Below are 19,166 nucleotides of genomic sequence, written 5' to 3'. Positions count from 1 at the left end.
CAAAACAAATCGCAATAATTTGGCGAAGTTTGCGAAACACACTCTTGTCATCGTTTGCAAATGCTGAGACGTCACTGAGACTGTGGGAGTGTCCGAATGACATCTCGTAATTCATGAGCAGCGCAGGACTTGGAGAAATATCTTTTCGTTAGGGCACTTGAGTAGCCCACTGCTGAGCTGGGCCCCGCCTCGTGGTCGCCATGGCCCCGGGCAACACTTCATACATAAAACATGGCCCTCTCTGGTGTGTATCTCTTCTGCCCGCCCCGAGAATGCTGCTGCATTCAGGAGGCCGTGCCAAACTTCTGAGACACGACGGTCTGGATGTATGCAAGCATGTAGAATCAACTATAGACATTGTCTAGCCATTAGAGGGTAATGTTATAATTAGTTTACACATTTTCAGCTGAAGTTTGTCAAAATTTCCAGTATCAGTAAACAGTAACAATAACTGTTATTTTTATGCTTGCTACAAATCTAATCAACCGGAGTTACATTTGTCCAAGAGAAATATGGAGATCCCTTGTTTTGTATTTTCCTTGTTATGTTTAATGGTAACCTAACGCCGCGCTAACCCCATACTCAAAGGTTTCCGGAACATTTGTACATATACATACGTCCAACGGAACTTTCGTCCAAAAAAATATTGTCCAATGCTCAAATGTCCACTTAGGTTCGTCCACTTCATGTTCGTCTCGACTCATGTTTCATCCAATATAAATGTTTGTTCCTTATGTCATCTCGTTTAGGTCTATTGGTTCGTCGTCTATTGCATTAACAGTCTGGTCTGTTTGGGTATGGATAATATTAATTCATTATTTTAAAGCTATTATGATAGTAGGAAAAATTTCTTGCTGGTTATATTATGATTAAAAGATGGGAGTTTCCATATATGACAAGCAACAACGATTTCATAATGTTGTGGTATCGAACATTGTAGAAACAGGTTCTGTGTTAAAAAAAACATGCAGGAGGTCGCAGGCGAAACTCAGTACGAGAAGCAGCTATCTCTCTTGGCTTGGCCCCCAAACTCCCCAGATCTAACCCCTCCTGACTTTTTCGTGTAGGGTTTTGTTAAAGACATTGTCTATTCACAGAAACCCAGGAACATTGATGATCTGAGAGTAAAAATTACTCAAACTTTTCAACAAATCACCCCTCTTATGTTACAACGGACATGGGCTGAATTGCATCACCGTTATGAGTTGTGCAGGGTGCGCAATGGGGGCCATGTTGGGCTCTGAGAAATCTCCCATCTTTTACTGTTGTATGCACAAAGTTTCACAAATGAAGTTCAGTAGTAAACGTTTTACAGTGTTTTTATTTCATCCATACCCAAACGGATCACCCTGTAGTATTTGCATTTGTGGAGAAGATGATACTCTGGCGTTCAAAGATATCTGACCTCCAATTTTATGATCGTGTAATCGAACTTTCTAAACACGGAATATGTAAGAACTAAAGATATAACAAACTGACTAAATTTGAAATAATTTCGCTAATTCTCAATAGGCGACCCTATTATTGGGACTGGTAAAAAAAGTGTTTGGGAAAATTTTGATGTAGTTTAAGTATAAATTATTCTCATAATTGACAGTACCAGCGGTTTCCCGCTAAATCTAGTGTTTTCACAGTAATTAGAGAGGGATGAAATTTGAATTTTATAATGTGCGTATATTTATGTACTTTGACGACACTGACTATTGTCTTCGCCATCTGTTCATAGAAGTAATGACTAAAGAAGCCACACTTACATGAACAAATTATCGATCACTATCGACTAGTAGAGGTCAGATATCTTTGAACACCAGGGTACAACCGACCATGCACTGCGACTTGAGGCCTATTGTGATAACTCCTATTTAATTCTTTATCAGGCCTGTGGCTGTGATGAAGGTAATTTTACTTTTCAGACAGATTTGAGAAGTTCATTCGATTTTATTATGTGTTGGCTGAGATTTTTAAATCTTATTGCAGAGTAATTCTCATCCAACACAAAATGTGAGTTGAGGATTCCCCAGCCTCTGCGTGTAGAGTTTCCGGCGACTCATATAGCAACGTGTTAGGTAAGTGATTTTATATTACCACCATTATAAACAAAAGAGCGAAATTAAAGAGTTTCTTCAAACTGTCTCTTATTGTTTGAAATTACATACAGATGCACAACAGAATTTCAATAAACATACCGCATACCCGTTTGACGCTGGGAAGTAATTGGCTTGCTCTTTGGTGCAAGGGGCACTATATCAAGATTTTGTATCAATTTCTTTCATCGTTTCCATATCGATCTTTTGAAACTTCAAGATATAGCCATAATGTTTTAAGACATTCCTCGTTAATTGTAAATAACCATCTGTACAGCTCTATATATGAAAAATAAATTATTCATGTCGAGGATAGCTGCCCCCCCAAAAATAAATTAAATTAAAATAAAATAAAATTTAAATTTAAAATAGATTATTGTTGATCTACAATTAATTTAGGTGCTGTTACCGCTCGGTACCCCTTTTTCAAGGGCAGCTATCCTTTTTGGATTCTTCTCTCTATTTTTTACTACAATAATTGTTATAAGTAACTGTAATGGAAGAAATTTAACTTCTATCTATGAAACTCGGTACTTGTCCGTTGTCTTGTGATTTTCCTGTAATGACTCAGCAGTGGCCCTGTGTCATACCGATCCCATGGCCAGGGAGGTCCGGATTTGTGAAATGTCTAGTACGAACAGAAGAATCTTCCTCTCCTACCCTCATTGTAATTCCGATAAAAGTGGAGGTCAAGCAAAGAAAATAAAAGGTTACTATATTTCATGCGAATCATTCCCTGATAAATTGACTCGTAGCCTAGATCATAATATGATATATATATTATATATGTAACAGATTGCTCATCCCTATGTTAAAATCGGCAGCACTTTGAAAAGAATAACTGCCAGGATCGCCACTCGTCCGCCGTAAATGAACAATAAATGACAGTACAGTCGCTAATGCAATTCAAATGGGAGTTATGACGTGACTCCTTATGTAAAAACTAGATGGCAGCATAGTAAACCTGACAAAAGTTGTTACCGTCAAAGCTTATAAGGCCAAGCAATCTGGGTATATTATTATTATTATTATTATTATTATTATTATTATTATTATTATTATTATTATTACTACTATTATTATTATCATCATCATCAAACACTTTCCCTATACAGGGATTGCCTAGAAGACAAAGTATACCATTTACGAATCAAAATTTTGAATAGTACATATTACATGTATAATTTGTTATGAATATAAAAACCAATGGAAGAAAGAGAAAGAAATAAATTACAGTGCAATGACTTATCTGAGATGATTTCTTAACAATGCAATCGAACCTTTCAATGCAAGTAAACAAACATTGGTAACTATTACAGATGAAGGCAAATGAAAAGCCTTGCAAAAATCAACACACTGCTTCGGGATGGATCCTCTTGCTCCGACCATCAAGCCTATTACGTCTATTTGTTGTAATTGATATTTCTCTTGATAATATGGGATTGTTGTTCATAGATGAATTGTTTTTCCTTATGGACATCTTGCGGTTGGCTCTTGCAAGTCTCGAAACCAACTGTAGGCTCGTAGGTATCGAATATCAACAAAATTTGACCAACAGTTTAAGAAAAATTACTAGCCTATACACATCGCTATAAGGGACGTTCAAAACGAGTATTTTCATTAAAGTCTCAAAATATATTTCTTGTAACAACACAGGGCTTTCTCTTTATAACTACTTCGTAATATAGTGAGAAAATAACAAATAAAGCGGGCAAATCTGGCCAAAAAAATGCTTTGAAATCTCATTTTCGACGTTAACATCATTAGAATACTTCCGCTTGTTTGTCATGATGAGACATTAAAAACATGTGGAGGTCATTGCTGACCACAAATCGATGAGTCGAAGGTCACACATGTTTACAGCACCTCGGCGGCGTTGTGCTGTCCTGCCCCTGGGGCCCCTTTGCGTGGGTTCGTTGCAATGCAGGAACAAATAAATGAATTCGAAGGTGTGGTCTTATCGGGGGAGGCTACAGCTCGGGGTGGGGTCACTAGGGTGTGGTCGGGGGTAGAATTATGGTTCCGTGACCTCACCCCTTAACACTTCCATGACACGCTTTCCAGAAGGGGGTGGTGAGACAGCCGTAACAATCCCACAAATTGAATTTTCTCGTATGAAATATACCTTTCCAGGTTTTTCGGTATTTCTATTAGTTGGAATGCAGCAGTGAGCGAGTCCATAGGTCATCGTGATACATACGGGGCTTGTGTACTCATAAAGATACGTTAAATGATTATTGTTCTAATATTTTCATTTTATTTATTATTCAAAGTACACTGTATATACACGTGTATGTTTTGAGCAGGAGCACATTTAGAAATTTTTGTATGTAGTATGTATGTATTTATTCACACTGCAAATGGGTATATACCCGGAGACAATGGTAACTAATTACACTCAATAATGACAATAATAAACACAATTAATAAAAAAATACAATTAATAATAAATTAATAATACTAATACTAATAATAATAATAATAATAATAATAATAATAATAATAATAATAATAATAATAATAATAATAACAATAACAAGGAGCATCCTAAATTAAGTGAAGCACGATCACTTAAAATAACATTTGAAGTAAATCTAATTTGTATCTTAACCGTAAGTTCGAACTAAAACCCACGAGTATGATATGTTCATACCTGCACAAGTACCTTTCAGCACTGCACTCATTTCGCTGACAACTTAATCACTGCACTGGAACTACGACACATTTCACTGATACTATCCTGATTTCACTAACACTTCAAAAACATTTCACTGTTCAAATACTTTGCACTGCCACTATAAACTGTAAAGCTTCATTGATAGAAACACACTTCACTTACACAACATACTTCACTGACACAACACACTTCTTCACTGATACAACACTTCAGTAACAAATAACAATTACCCTTTAAATAGTGTAGGCCTATATAATATACTACCGTCTATTAGTAAAGTCCTTAAGCCTATTTTTAAATACATTTTTGGTTATTGGTAAAGCCTTTGCTAGGAATGTCGATAAAACTATAGTAATAATAATAATAATAATAATAATGATAATAATAATAAAAGACCTACTATAAATTACTATTATTCCATAATAAATATTTTGCACATTGTTACATAATTACTGAAAACATTAAACAATTTTCTCTCATTCCTTATCGTCAGTTGCTTGTCATATCAAAAGTACAAGAATTAAATACGTAAGTAAAAACGAATTTATGTTCGAGGGTCAAATGGAGAAAACGTTACGGAAGTTCCAACATTGACGTCACTTACCAACGGCCGTGGCTAACGAGAAAGACAGGCTTCGGCACGAATCGGAGTCACGTGATTATCATGGTCTAGTCATGGCCATCTTGACAATCGTCTAATATAAACAAATGTTCAAAATTCTAAAAAACATAATCATAATCATTTATTACATCCACTGACCATATACATGATATGGGATATGTCATATTTACAACTAATAATTAATTACATAATATAAATAAAAGTAATAACTATAATTAAATGCAACACAAATTCAAATATACAAAACTTGGAACTTGATTGAAGAAAACTACAGGTCGGTCGATTTCGGCTATAAGTCCCGTTCGTAGTATGTCTTGAAGTCAGGAGTCAATTTCAACCATCGCGTCTTTCATGAGAAGACATACTTCTCGAAGTCAGGATCTGGAAAAGAGGAAGTAAAGTTTTTTGAAGTAAGACATTCTTTTTCTATTCAGTTATGACAATTTTCAATAAATTCGTTCATACTGTAAAAGCAGTTTTTGATTAAAATTTTATAAAGAGCTTTCTTAAATTTCTGATGTGCAGATATTTCTTTAAGATAATTTGGTAGGCTATTATCATAAGAAGACCAGCATGTATGAAACTGTTTTATATAGAGTTGTGTTAAAACTTTCAATAAAAATATTATCTTTATTTCTTGAATTGTACTGGTGTGTGTCTGAATTTGTAGGAAAACTATGCAAATTATATTTGATAAAATTTAAGGTTTCACAAATATAAATACAGAGTAATGGCAAGATATGTAATTTTTTGAAGAATGGTCAGCAGCTGGTAGTTTGAGACACTTGAACTATGGCTCTAATAGCTCTCTTTTGTAGTTTAAATATTTGGATTGCATTGGGTGAATTACCCCAAAAGATTATACCATACGTTAGGATCGAGTGAAAGTATGTAAAGTACAATGTGCGAGCAGATTAGATAGATGATGCTCTTATTAGTAGACCCTAATCGCAAGGCAAAGCAAATTTTACTTAATTTCTTCCCTAGTTCCTGAAGGTGTACGGACCATTTTAAATGTTCATGTTTTAAATGTTTTGTATTGTTAGAATATTGATACTCTATGACCGGCCACTCAGAATTATTATCTTGTGAATGATGAAAAGAAATGGCTATGGTTTTCGACTTATTGATTACCTAAGGAGTTGCTATATTAAACTCATGTTAAACGTGCATTTATATATAAACTTGTTCAATGTAGGCCATGTTATGACTAAGAATGTGACGTCGCACCATAGCCTACGCCAACGGCGACGAGTTAAGTCATATTATTGCTTAACAACGACGAGTTACGTCATAATATTCTGATGTCACTTGCCTAGCAACAGCAATGCGTCACATCGATCTATTGCTTAGTAACGACAAACTAGTTAGTCACAACATCTGTAACAGCTGGACAAGTCCACTTCGGCAAGGAGTCTGAAAATAAACTGAATAATTCTTGTAATGCATTTCTCATGCATCAATAATGTGAACTGACCTCTAAAATGAACGAACCCATCATGCATGCAAATGTAACAGTCATGATGACAGTTGCGTTGCAACATGAAAGCTAACAAGAAGTTGAGGAAGGATTACAGAGTACATATTATCAACGGAAAAGAAAGTTAAATGATCAAGGTGAGCAGGCAAATAAACGAGTTTGTAAAACTGCTTAGGAACGTATGTGCAAATATAGGCAATAAAAAAATAGGACTGAATTTTACAGACTTTAGATATAAACGCAAGTACAACAACTGAATAAAATGTGGTGTTAACGTAATGCTTGTAAAAGACAGACCATGTTATAAAAATGCTTCAGTTATTTTAATAAACACTTACTGAAAATAAATCTAATTTAAAATTCAGAAATAGGAACAACAAGATGAGATTCTTGCATTGATGTAGTATTTGCTAGAGGAATGGACTTACTTTCGTGCATGAAACAGATCTTATTCCTCTTATCATAGACCCATACTAACGGCTTCCCAGCAAACCAATGCAGATAAAAACAATAATTCCGTTGTAAATACATTTATGAGGTATGGTATATAATATTCAATAAAGGAATAAAGGTGAAATAACCATTAGTAATGCAACACATAAAGTTACATTAAATTTGTTGCACTCTTAAATATTTTCACGATCTTTCAATTCATCAAAAATTTAAATATCACAATAAAACCCAACCGAGGGCATACGCGTTTCAAGTAATTACAGGAATCCTGTGAATTGCCTGTTACTTTTGTTTGTTTTGTTCATTTTATTCGAACTCGTGTCTTTGCTCCGTATGTTAATATGTGAATAAACGTAAAACTAAAATAAGTATAAATTTTCGAAGTACAGTAGGCTACACAAAGATAGAATATTTCCTGTATTTGTAGGAAAATCTCGAATGTTTGCTGCTTTCTGGGAGAACTAGTACAAATGACAGCTATACGATCGCACTTTACTATGTGAAGATTTTACAAAGAAGAATAGCTTCGTTTCACTGCTAGGCTGCATCGTAAATGCAAGCAAAGCCATAGCAGTAGTGTGCATAAATGTTGCGAAGTGAACAAAGAACACGTGGAATTGTACGTTTCTTTCTTTGGTGTATCCTCAGGTAGAAAAAATTTCACATAGATATATATCAAAGTGTTGTTCATCATGATTCCAATCCAATATTGATAAATTTACATGAACTTGATTGTGACCGTATTTTAATATAGGATGTATTAACTCGCTTACCTTCCTACATTGTGAGATTTCTGTTGTGCAAAGCGACCATGAAACAAAGTAGGCCTACCTATTATTGCCTCGATTTGCTTTGTCATTACTCATCCACCTTGTTCCATTCATCATCATCAACATGATTATCATCACCATCATCAATATCTCCTTTATCTTCTAACAGGAGCATAAGGCATTCACAAAGTTTCTCCATCGGATTCTAATTTGCACCAGCTTCTTCACCTTCTTCCTTTCGTAATTTCTTCAACAAGTGTTCATTTCCAAGTTTGTTTTGGCCTTCCTATTTCTCTATTTTCTTGAGGATTCCAGTCTAATGCTATCTTTTTAGTAGATTCATTACCTTTTCTTAAACTGTTTCTTACAGTCACATAATCATTAACACAGTATAATTTTCTGAAGTTGAAAGGATAATTTATCTTCTGATGCATTAAACTGAATGTGTACGATAGTGTTTTACTATTTTCTGAATCCTTCAGAATCAGAGCAATATTCTAACTTCGTATCTTACGCCATATTCGTCCGCCCGTCCACACCTGTGGAGAAAAGGTCAGCGCATTTGGCCGCGAAACCAGGTGGCCCGGGTTCGAATCCCGGTCGGGGCAAGTTACCTGGTTGAGGTTTTTTCTGGGGTTTTCCCTCAACCCAATATGAACTTTCGGTGTTGGACCCCGGACTCATTTCACCGGCATTATCACCTTCATTTCATTCAGACGCTAAATAACCTAGATGTTGATACAGCATCGTAAAATAACCCAATAAAATAAATAAATTCATCCGCCCGTAGGTATGTATAAGGTAATTCAGTTCACTAGACACATTTTACTTTTATATTTTCGTATGATCAGATTGTACGTATTAACTATTATAATATAAGCATATATGTTAGTTAAGAAATTCTACAAAAGAAAACGTAAATAATGGTACCGGTGGTAACGACCTCCATATGGTGTAATTAATTATTACAAATGATAAATCAATTGAAATAATAAGTTCTCAGGTTGCCTTCTGTCATACGAGGGAAAAGTTTATGTAAGTGACAAAATATAACAATTAAATATTATATGTGGTACTCTAAATAAAAAGAACGCTAATAATATGAGTCAATAAATTAAATTACAATTTCATAACACGATTTGGTTCGACTGATCACGTGGTTGATTTCTTCCGAGGTTTTCACCAACTGTAAGGCAAATGTCAGGTTATCCTATGGTGAATCCTCGGTCTCCTCTCGCCAAATACCATCTCGATACCCGATTCCATCGACGCTAAATAACCTAGTAGTTGGTACAGCGTCGTTAAATATTCAATTAAATATATGGAAGAGAAATTGAACGATGACAGAAGAAAGCATCTTCTTCTTCTTCTTCTTCTTCTTTTCTTCTTCTTCATTCATTAAGCCCTACTAAGGCTTGTTGCGCGCTCCAAATTATTAGTTCATTGGTCTTTCCATCGTTTTTTTGGTCTTCCTATGTTTCGTTTTCCTTCTCGTATATAATTTAATATAGGAGTGCATATAGGAGTGTCATTATAACATTCTTCCTATTATAATGAGGGTAGGCCTATATTTAAAATGTTTAGCCACTGTTTCCATTCTCGGATTGCGTTGTCTAGATATAAATTGAATAAAGTGGGTGATGTACAGCACCCTTGTCTTAGTCCGGTGTTAATACTTGTTGTTTTAAAATTTCCACCTCTTTCTTTTACACATATAGTTGTACAGAATATAGTTGAAAGCATCTTACAATCAGCAAACATAGACTCTTATGATATGTATTGGGAGTTCAAGACATAGAAGTATTAGAAATGAAGGTGACTGCAGCCAATTGACTATTATTTTCTTTAAAACTTCATTTCTCACACTAGTTTATTAAACCGTGTCGGACTGTAAAGAAAACAACTATATTGCAATGTCCAAATTTTATATGTTGTACCACGGCCGACTTGATGTGCTCGCTTCGCTTCTCCTTTACCAGCCTTGACAATTCATTTTGATCCCTGTGTTAAAGCTGTAATCGAGAAAATATGAAATTCCCGCCAGATGGCACTAACTCCCAAGGTTCACTGAGGAATTTGTGTATGGTTTCTTGTACGATTATAATTAGTAATATTGCGCTTATTTCTACTGGTATGTGAGTTTATTGTGATATGATTCAAAATGACGTATTGTTGTGTACTATTGTGTACCTCGAACAGAAAAAAAGAGTGAAGGAGCAATATCATTCCACGAATTTCCGAGTGACAGGGAAAGATGATTATATTTCGTGACCATAATAGGCCTATTGCACGAAATGGAAATATAAAAATTGGAGTTGTATCCTTCTAAGAGATGGAAAAATTCAAATATTTTATTTTACTTTAGTAGGTTATTTTACGACGCTTTATCAACATCTTACGCTATTTAGCGTCTGAATGAGATGAAGGTGATAACTTAATGCCGGTGAAGTGAGTCCAAGGTCCAACACCGAAGTTACCCAGCATTTGCTCATATTGGGTTGAGGGAAAACCCCGGAAAAACCTCAACCAGGTAACTTGCCCCAACCGGGAATCGAACCCGGGCCACCTGGTTTCGCGGATAGACGCGCTAACCGTTGCTCCACAGGTGTAGACAAAAGTTCAAATATCTTGGAGCAACAGTGACAAATATAAATGTTACTCGAGAGAAAATTAAACGCAGAATAAATATGGGAATGCCTTTTATTATTCGGTTGAGAAGCTTTTGTCATCTAGTCTGCTGTCAAAAAATCGGAAAGTTAGAATATATAAAAACAGTTATATTACCGGTTGTTCTGTATGGTTGTGAAACTTGGACTCTCATTTTGAGAGAGGAACAGACATTACGGGTGTTTCAGAATAAGGTTCTTAGAAAAATATTTGGGGCTAAGAGCGATGGAATTAGAGGAGAATGGAGGAAGTTACATAACGCAGAACTGCACGCATTGTATTCTTCATCAGACATAATTAGGAACATTAAATCCAGACGTTTGAGATGGACAGGGGATGTAGTATGTATGGGCGAATTCAGATATGCATATAGAGTGTTAGTTGGGAGGCCAGAGGAAATAAGACCTTTGGGGAGGCCGAGACATAGATGGGAGGATAATATTAAAATGGATTTGAGGGCGGTGGGATATGATGATAGGGACTGGATTAATCTTGCACAGGATAGGGACCAATGGCGGGCTTATGTGAGGGCGGCAATGAACCTCCGTGTTCCTTAAAAGCCATAAGTAAGTAAGGGAAAGATGCAAAAATGGCTTAAAGTGATTTCACGCCGAGACTTTGTTTCTAAAGCAACTCTCCATCTTTAGTCGTTTGTAGTTTACAGTTCAGGGAAGAAGATTATTCTAATAATGAGAAATTTAGACTATTAAAACGAAATGCTGTGCTAACAATATTTCCTCATTATCCTAGGTATAAGTGACATAACAGAAGACCATGACGAACAGTTACTAAACCTGATCTCCCTCCACCCAAGAAACGCATATCTTTTAGTAATATTGGTTTTTCACTGTTCGAACAAGATGTTCCGATTGGCTCAGCATCAGTTAATGACATTCCCTTCTTGCCAGTTTAAAATGACCATAAAGCGACGCAAACAGACGTTGTCAACTTTGTGGAGCTAAAAAGAAATAATTAACAGATTGCATGTGAAAATTACACAACTTAATCAGGTGTTACAAGAGAAGCAAGATGGGATAACGAAAACAACCGAAAAACTCCAATTGAAAGAGATCCGTTACATAAAGAACAAGAAAATGTATGGAAAGAGGCCGATGAAGGCAATATTCATGCAAAATTGATTCTAGATCAGATGCTTAATTATCGAAAGAGAATACCAAACAAGAATATATTAGAAAATTTGTGTTCACAAATTGAGCCGTTACTGTGTAGATTCCCTCTCTTGCAATGCCAATTTGTGATGAAGACGGCCAAAACGGACTTGCTAATATCATTACTGTGAAATTTGTTAGGCCGCTTCTAGATAACATTGCAGCAGCTTTAAATGAAAAGCTTGTTCCTTCGAAAAATGCGGCTTATAATCCACTGAGTCGCAAAATCTTGAAACTATGATTCTTGAATCTGCAATATCAAGTGGAATGTATCAGTGCAGTGAGTGAAATTATAAAACTCAGTACAAGTTATTGTAAATAATTACCCAAGTGATTACTTTGAAACATCGCAGTTTAGCCTAGGGGTGCTACTCAGCGAATGAACTACAAAATTATGCCTCTGTCATCATGTTACTTAAACCGAACAGGTTACTATGTGGTACCTTCCCTGCTTTTAAACTCACGCTTTTACCATAATTAACAGAACTAAACATAATAATACTTATTATTTTCTTATTTAATATTTATAAGTGTTATTATTACTCTTTAATCATTTATTTTAATTCATATTGAGTATTTCTTCTGTGGACACCAGAGTTTGGCAGACAGCGCCAAGTGGTGGAATTGAGAAATTATCCAATTTCAAGAAAATATTACTATTGTCAAGGCCGTATAGAAAATATTATATTATCGTGAAATTTTAATTTTCCTACCAATTTTTTTCTATTGTTCTATTAAAATTATAGCATATAGCCTATTAACCTGTTGTATCTTATAGGATACTTTGTGAATTTAAGGGTTAAATTATACAATAGAAATCAATGTCTGGTGCATGTATGAAGAAAGCATGTAAAGAGAAGACCAAAACAAATTCCGAAATTGTAGGCCGAATTGAATAGTAAATGGATTAACAAAGAAGAGATGATTTTGACTTGAATTTTTGGAGTCGCAACAGACCAGAGTTGAGTGCATGGTGAGAAGGAGATGATGATGATGATGATGATGATGATGATGATGATGATGACTTACTTTTAATCAAGTAGGGCCTATATCTGGATTAAAATGAATGAATTTCAGGATGGATATGAGAAGAACGGTATGTGGAGTTATGCCTAAGATCAAGACGAAGTTCAGTTGAGAATTTATTTGATCACTGTGACAACCTCTTGGAAGTTCTTGAATGATTTAAGGAGGCCATGTCTACTTTTAACTACATTCATTTGTTTTCATAGCAACCAAACTGTGTAGTTACCGCCCATTTGCTTGAGGAACAGACCCTAAGGCTATGCAAATGAAGCAGTGATATGATAAGATCGATATATTTGTATGCTCCTTTATCAACACACGTAACGGAACAAAGCGAGCCGTTTCAAATCGGTATGAAAGAAGACTGCCCCTCGAAGTTTCGGCAGCCCACGTCACACAACGAACCCAATTAACTGCTTACAAACACCCATCGCATTATTCAAACATCTTATCTGACAGACAAGTCTCGTAAAATATTCTCTTTTAAAAATGTTCGTCTGCAGCAATAAATTTGCGAGATAACATTTACATGCTTCTTGAATTATGTATGCTTTCATTTATTAAACTTCACCCGTTCTCCGACTCTTCTTGCGTCTCAAAATACGCTGAATTCAGTAAATTTTAGTTCAGCTTCCTTTGTCATGTGGAATATGAATAAATTAGAGGAATATGGCATTATTATATTATATTATATTATATTATATTATATTATATTATATTATATTATATTATATTATATTATATTATATTTTATTTTGTTGTGTTTTTTGTTTTGTTTTGCTGTATTGTATTGTATTGCATTTTATTGTATGGTATTGTATTGTATTATATTACATTATATTATATTATATTATATTATATTATATTATATTATATTATATTATATTAATGCATTTTATTTTATTTTATTTTATTTTATTTTATTGTGTTGGTTGTGTTGTTTTTTGTTTTGTTTTATTGTACTGTATTTTATTGTATGATAGTGTATTGTATTATATTATATTGTATTATATTATATTATATTATATTATATTATATTATATTATATTGTATTATATGCTCGACCATGCCGAAATGTAGTAATTATACACCTGGTAGCAGACCTTTAATGCATGTCATTAAAGTACACCTACTCATTAAAGGTCAGGTCTTTCAGCCAATGACGACTCAGGTTACAACTGTTCAACCAATGACAGGTCAGCTTTCTACCGTTATAAAACCGCAAGTATCGATTATTCTCGGATATGCAATCGAAAGAGAATTAGCGAAAAGTCACGGAGGCTGGAAATCCAATACTGTCGCAGAAGGTTATGTTCTGTTACTATAATAATTAGCGTTAATTATAAATAATATTCAAATAAAATTCAATTTGTCATCTCGCTTTTCAATGTCTAATTTAGTTTGAATGTTATCTCTGTAGGTTCTTATGGCCTAGCAAGGTCAATGTGGACATCTGTTCCTCGGAAAAAATCAATACTTTCGTGTCTGCGCACATCTCACAACATACGGGACATTGGTCAAGGTCAGATACAAAGAAAATTAATAATATCAAGTTAGAAATATGGTCGAGCATAAAAAGTCGTATGAAACTCGCCTATAATGGTAATTATTAAGCTCGTATGAAAATTATGAAACTCGCTTGCGCTCGTTTCATAAATATCCATTCTCGCTTCTTAATTACCTTCATTATAGGCTCGTTGCATAATGTACTATTATTATATTATATTATACTTACAAATGGCTTTTAAGGAACCCGCAGTTTCATTGCCGCCCTCACATAAGCCCGCCATCGGTCCCTATCCTGAGCAAGATTAATCCAGTCTCTATCATCATATCCCACCTCCCTCAAATCCATTTTAATATTATCCTCCCATCTACGTCTCGGCCTCCCAAAGGGTATTTTTCCCTCCGGTCTCCCAAGTATATTATATCATAAGTACATTTAAATACTGAATGGTGAACACTGGAATGATATTTATTCATATGTGAATACTTTTAACTATCGATATTTAATTTATTCATTGCTTTCCATGAATTTCCTTATTGCTATAGAGTTTGTTGACTGAAATTATGGTTTCAAATTACAACTACATTGATGAGTTCATTCTGTTGGTCTTCTATTACCTCTCATCTCTTCACGCACTCTGACTTTACGGGCATCAATAAATCAATATTAAGTTATGCATATATAATATATGTAATTGCTGACTACGAACTACGACTATAAGGTCTTTTTTCTGAAAAATTGGATATGTTGCATAGGGACTTAACAGTACAGCCTTGTCCATTATCATGAATGTGTGGTTACGTATGCCCATATATTAAGGATCTCCAGAAAAGTGTCCACACCTGTGGAGTAACGGTCAGCGCGTCTGGCTGCGAAACCAGGTGGCCCGGGTTCGAATCCCGGTCGGGGCAAGTTACCTGGTTGAGGTTTTTTCCGGGGTTTTCCCTCAACCCAATATGAGCTAATGCTGGGTAACTTTTGGTGCTGGACCCCGGACTCATTTCACCGGCATTATCACCTTCATAACATTCAGACGCTAAATAACCTGGATGTTGATACAGCGTCGTAAAATAACGCAATGAAATAAAAAAATCCAGAAAAGTGTACCGAAATACATCTGTTGCTGATGTGGCTAAGGCAAGATTCTCACATTATTTATATTCTAAAATTCATTCATTCATAGTTTTCTGACAATTACATTCCAAACCCAGTTTTCTCCTATCTTTCCTATTTTCTGTCTCCCCCTTAGTCTCCGCATAGTCTCCAGATTTCTTAGATTTCGTCTATCATCTGATATCTTCTTCTGTTCCGAACTCTTCTCCCGTTCACCATTCCCTCCAGTGCATCTTTCAGTAGGAAATTTCTTCTCAGCCAGTGACCAAACCAATTCCTTTTTCTCTTCCTCATAAGTTTCAGCATCATTTTTTCTTGACGTACTCTTTCCACCACAGCTTCGTTTATTATTCTGTATGTCCATTTCACACTCTCCATTCTTTTCCATATCCACAGTTTCAAATGCTTCTAGTCGCTTCCTTTCACTTCGTCGTAATGTCCATGTTTCTGCTCCATACAATTCCACGCTCCACTCAAAGCACTTCACTAGTTTCTTCCTCAGTTCTATTTCCAGAGACCAGCAGAATATGCTCCTTTTTCTATTAAAAGCTTCATTTGCCATTGCTATCCTCCTTTTCACTTCCTGGCAGCAGTTTATGTTACTGCTTATAGTACACCCCAAGTATTTGAGGCTGTCCACTTACTCTACTGCCTCATTTAGAATTCGCAAGTTTACCTTCTTTATTTGTCCTCCTATGATCTCGTCTTCTTTGCATTTATCTTCATTCCATACTGCTCACAGCTGTCATTTAGCTCCAGTAGCATATCCTTTAACATCTTTTCTTCTGCTGCTGCTAATAACGCCATATCATCAGCAAATCTTACGCATTTTATTCTTCTTCCTACTACTATCACTCCTCCCATGTTCTGAAAACAGTTCTTCACTAAATCCTCCAAGTAGATGTTGAACAGGGTAGGTGATAAAGGACATCCTTGAAGTACTCCTCTTCCTATTTCACTTCTTTCTGACATTTCTTCTCCTATCCTGACTTTGACTCATTGCTTTATATAAAGATTACTGAACAGGCTCCTCTCTCTCCAATTCACACCAATTTTCTTTAGGATTCCCATCAGTTTATTCTAATCCTCTCTGTCAAACATCTTTTCTAGGTCCGCAAATACTAATTAGGTTACACTTCTTTAATCTTCTCGAGGTATTTTTCGTCTATTATTCGAGTGTTCGTAGCAGTCCAGTTGCATCTCTCTTACCTTTTTCCTTCCTGAAGCCGAACTGCTCTTCTTCAACTGCTTTTCCATCTTAGAATATAAACGTCGATTCAGTATTCGCAGGAGAATCTTCGCCAAGTGCGATATCAGACTGATAGTCCTGAACTCGTTACATTTCTTGGCATTATTTTTCTTCGATATTGACAGCTAAACCGTCTTCGTAAAATATTCAGGCCATTCGCCTTTCTCATATATTTAATTGTATGATAGAATTTCCTTCTTATCTTCACCCAAGCAGTTACTAATTCAGCGGGGATTCCATTAACTCCTGTTTCTTTTCCATTCTTCATTTCCCTAAGCGCTTGTTCAACTTCTTCCCTTAAAATATAAAATCCTTTTTCGTCCTCTGATACATCTGCTTCGTCTTCTATAGGCAAGTCATCTTGACGATTCCCTGTCTCATATAACTCTTCAACATATTTCGTCCATCTGTTCAGTATTCTGTGTTTATCTGTTATTTCATTTCCGATTTCGTTCTCTATCAACCACATGAATTTCCTGTTCTTATTAGTGAAGTCCAAACATTTTACTTTGCAGTACATTAAATCATATCTTCCTTTTCTCTCTAGACAGTTTATTCTTTACATTTCTCTTTCATCCAGTCTTTCTTCGCCTTTTCAGTTTCTCTTCTTAATTCATTTTTTCCTCTAGTTTCTTCTACCTTCTTCTGTGTTGATGTTTTTCCATTTTCTCCTTTCTTCCATCTTCTCCAACATTTTTCTTGTGATCAAGGTTTCTTAATTCTTACACCTTTTCTGTATCCTACTGTTTCTTCTGCTGTTGTCTGTATACAGCTTATTCTAAAGTTACGCGATTATTATTATTATTATTATTATTAGTTTTATATTTATTATTAAGTAATAATATATCAACATAACAGATTATATATATATATATATATATATATATATATATATATATATATATAGAACAAAATACAAATAAAATACAAATTAAAATTACAAGCCTTTGCTTATGATTAACAGAGATGTGCGAGAAGGATATTGCCTTTCGCCCACTCTCTTCAATATAGGGCTAATAGGTATATGAATGAAGTAATAATAAAGTGGCAAAATTAAAATGTATCAGATATTTTACTCTCAAGGAATATGGCTATAACTTAATACCTTAAAGGGTTAGGCACAGCTTACAGCAGTAAAATTTTTGGAAATATTCAACATATTTTTCCTCCATTACTGTGTCTTGTACAATAATAAAAATTTGTATGTGTAAAACACTGTCCATCTGCTATATGAAAAAAATATTTTTACGATTTAAGAAAAATGATTTATATATATATATATATATATATATATATATATATATATATATATATTTTTTTCAAAATTCAAAATAGTGGCAGTTCACTGTGCAATAATGAAGCGTTTCCCTCATAACTCATAAATGTGTTAATTTTTTCATGTTCTCACTCTTTTATTTTATTGCTGAAACTTATGTTTGCAATATCGTGCTCTTTGAACTACATTCCTTAATAAATATATTTTTTTATTTTGTGTTAGAAGAAAATACTGATATTTGACCATTTTTATCAGAAAATCTATCAAAGGTAGAGGAGTGATTTTGGGTCATATTGTAGAAATGATATGCATAAATACACACAAAAATTTTCGTCACAGAATATTGGATAGCTTTTGAATTATGAGGGAAACACTTCATCACTACACAGTGAACTGCCACCATTTTGAATTTTGAAAAAAAAAAAATAGAAAATTTTTTTAAATCGTAACAATATTTTTTTCATATAGCAGGACAGTGTTTTACACATACTAATTTTCATTATTGTACAGAATACAGTAATGGAGGAAAAAAATGTTGAATATTTCCAAAATTTTACTGTTGTAAGCTGTACCTGACCCCTTAATGGCATTTAAAGGGGCTGGCCTATTAAGAAGCAAAATAATTATCCAAAATCAAGTAATAGGACAAGTAAATACATTCAACTATTTAGACATTTTGATCTCATACGAGAGAGAAAAGAATATCGATAACAGTTGAAAAAAATAGCAGGCCTAATAAATAGCATACTTAAACCAAAACAGGATTGTAGAAAACTAGAATCAAATTAAAGAACACCCTGGCTTTTCCTACTCTTCTACACTGCAGCGAATCTTGGACCATCAAAGCAGTGGACACAACAAGAATTAGAGCAGCATAAATGAGATTCACGAGAAAAACAGTCGGTTACTCTTGGTCAGACTAGAAAACTAACCCATAAATAGCAGAAGAATTGAAAATGACCTATCTTGGAAACAATTGAAAATTACAAAACAGATTAGTTGCAGCATGTAGACAGAATGACAAGGAACAGACTGCCCAAGATTTAAAAACTCTATAAACCAATAGGAGAAAG

Source organism: Periplaneta americana, chromosome 1 (assembly GCF_040183065.1).
Source record: "Periplaneta americana isolate PAMFEO1 chromosome 1, P.americana_PAMFEO1_priV1, whole genome shotgun sequence".
Lineage (NCBI taxonomy): Eukaryota > Metazoa > Arthropoda > Insecta > Blattodea > Blattidae > Periplaneta > Periplaneta americana.
This window is presented reverse-complemented; position numbering follows the sequence as displayed.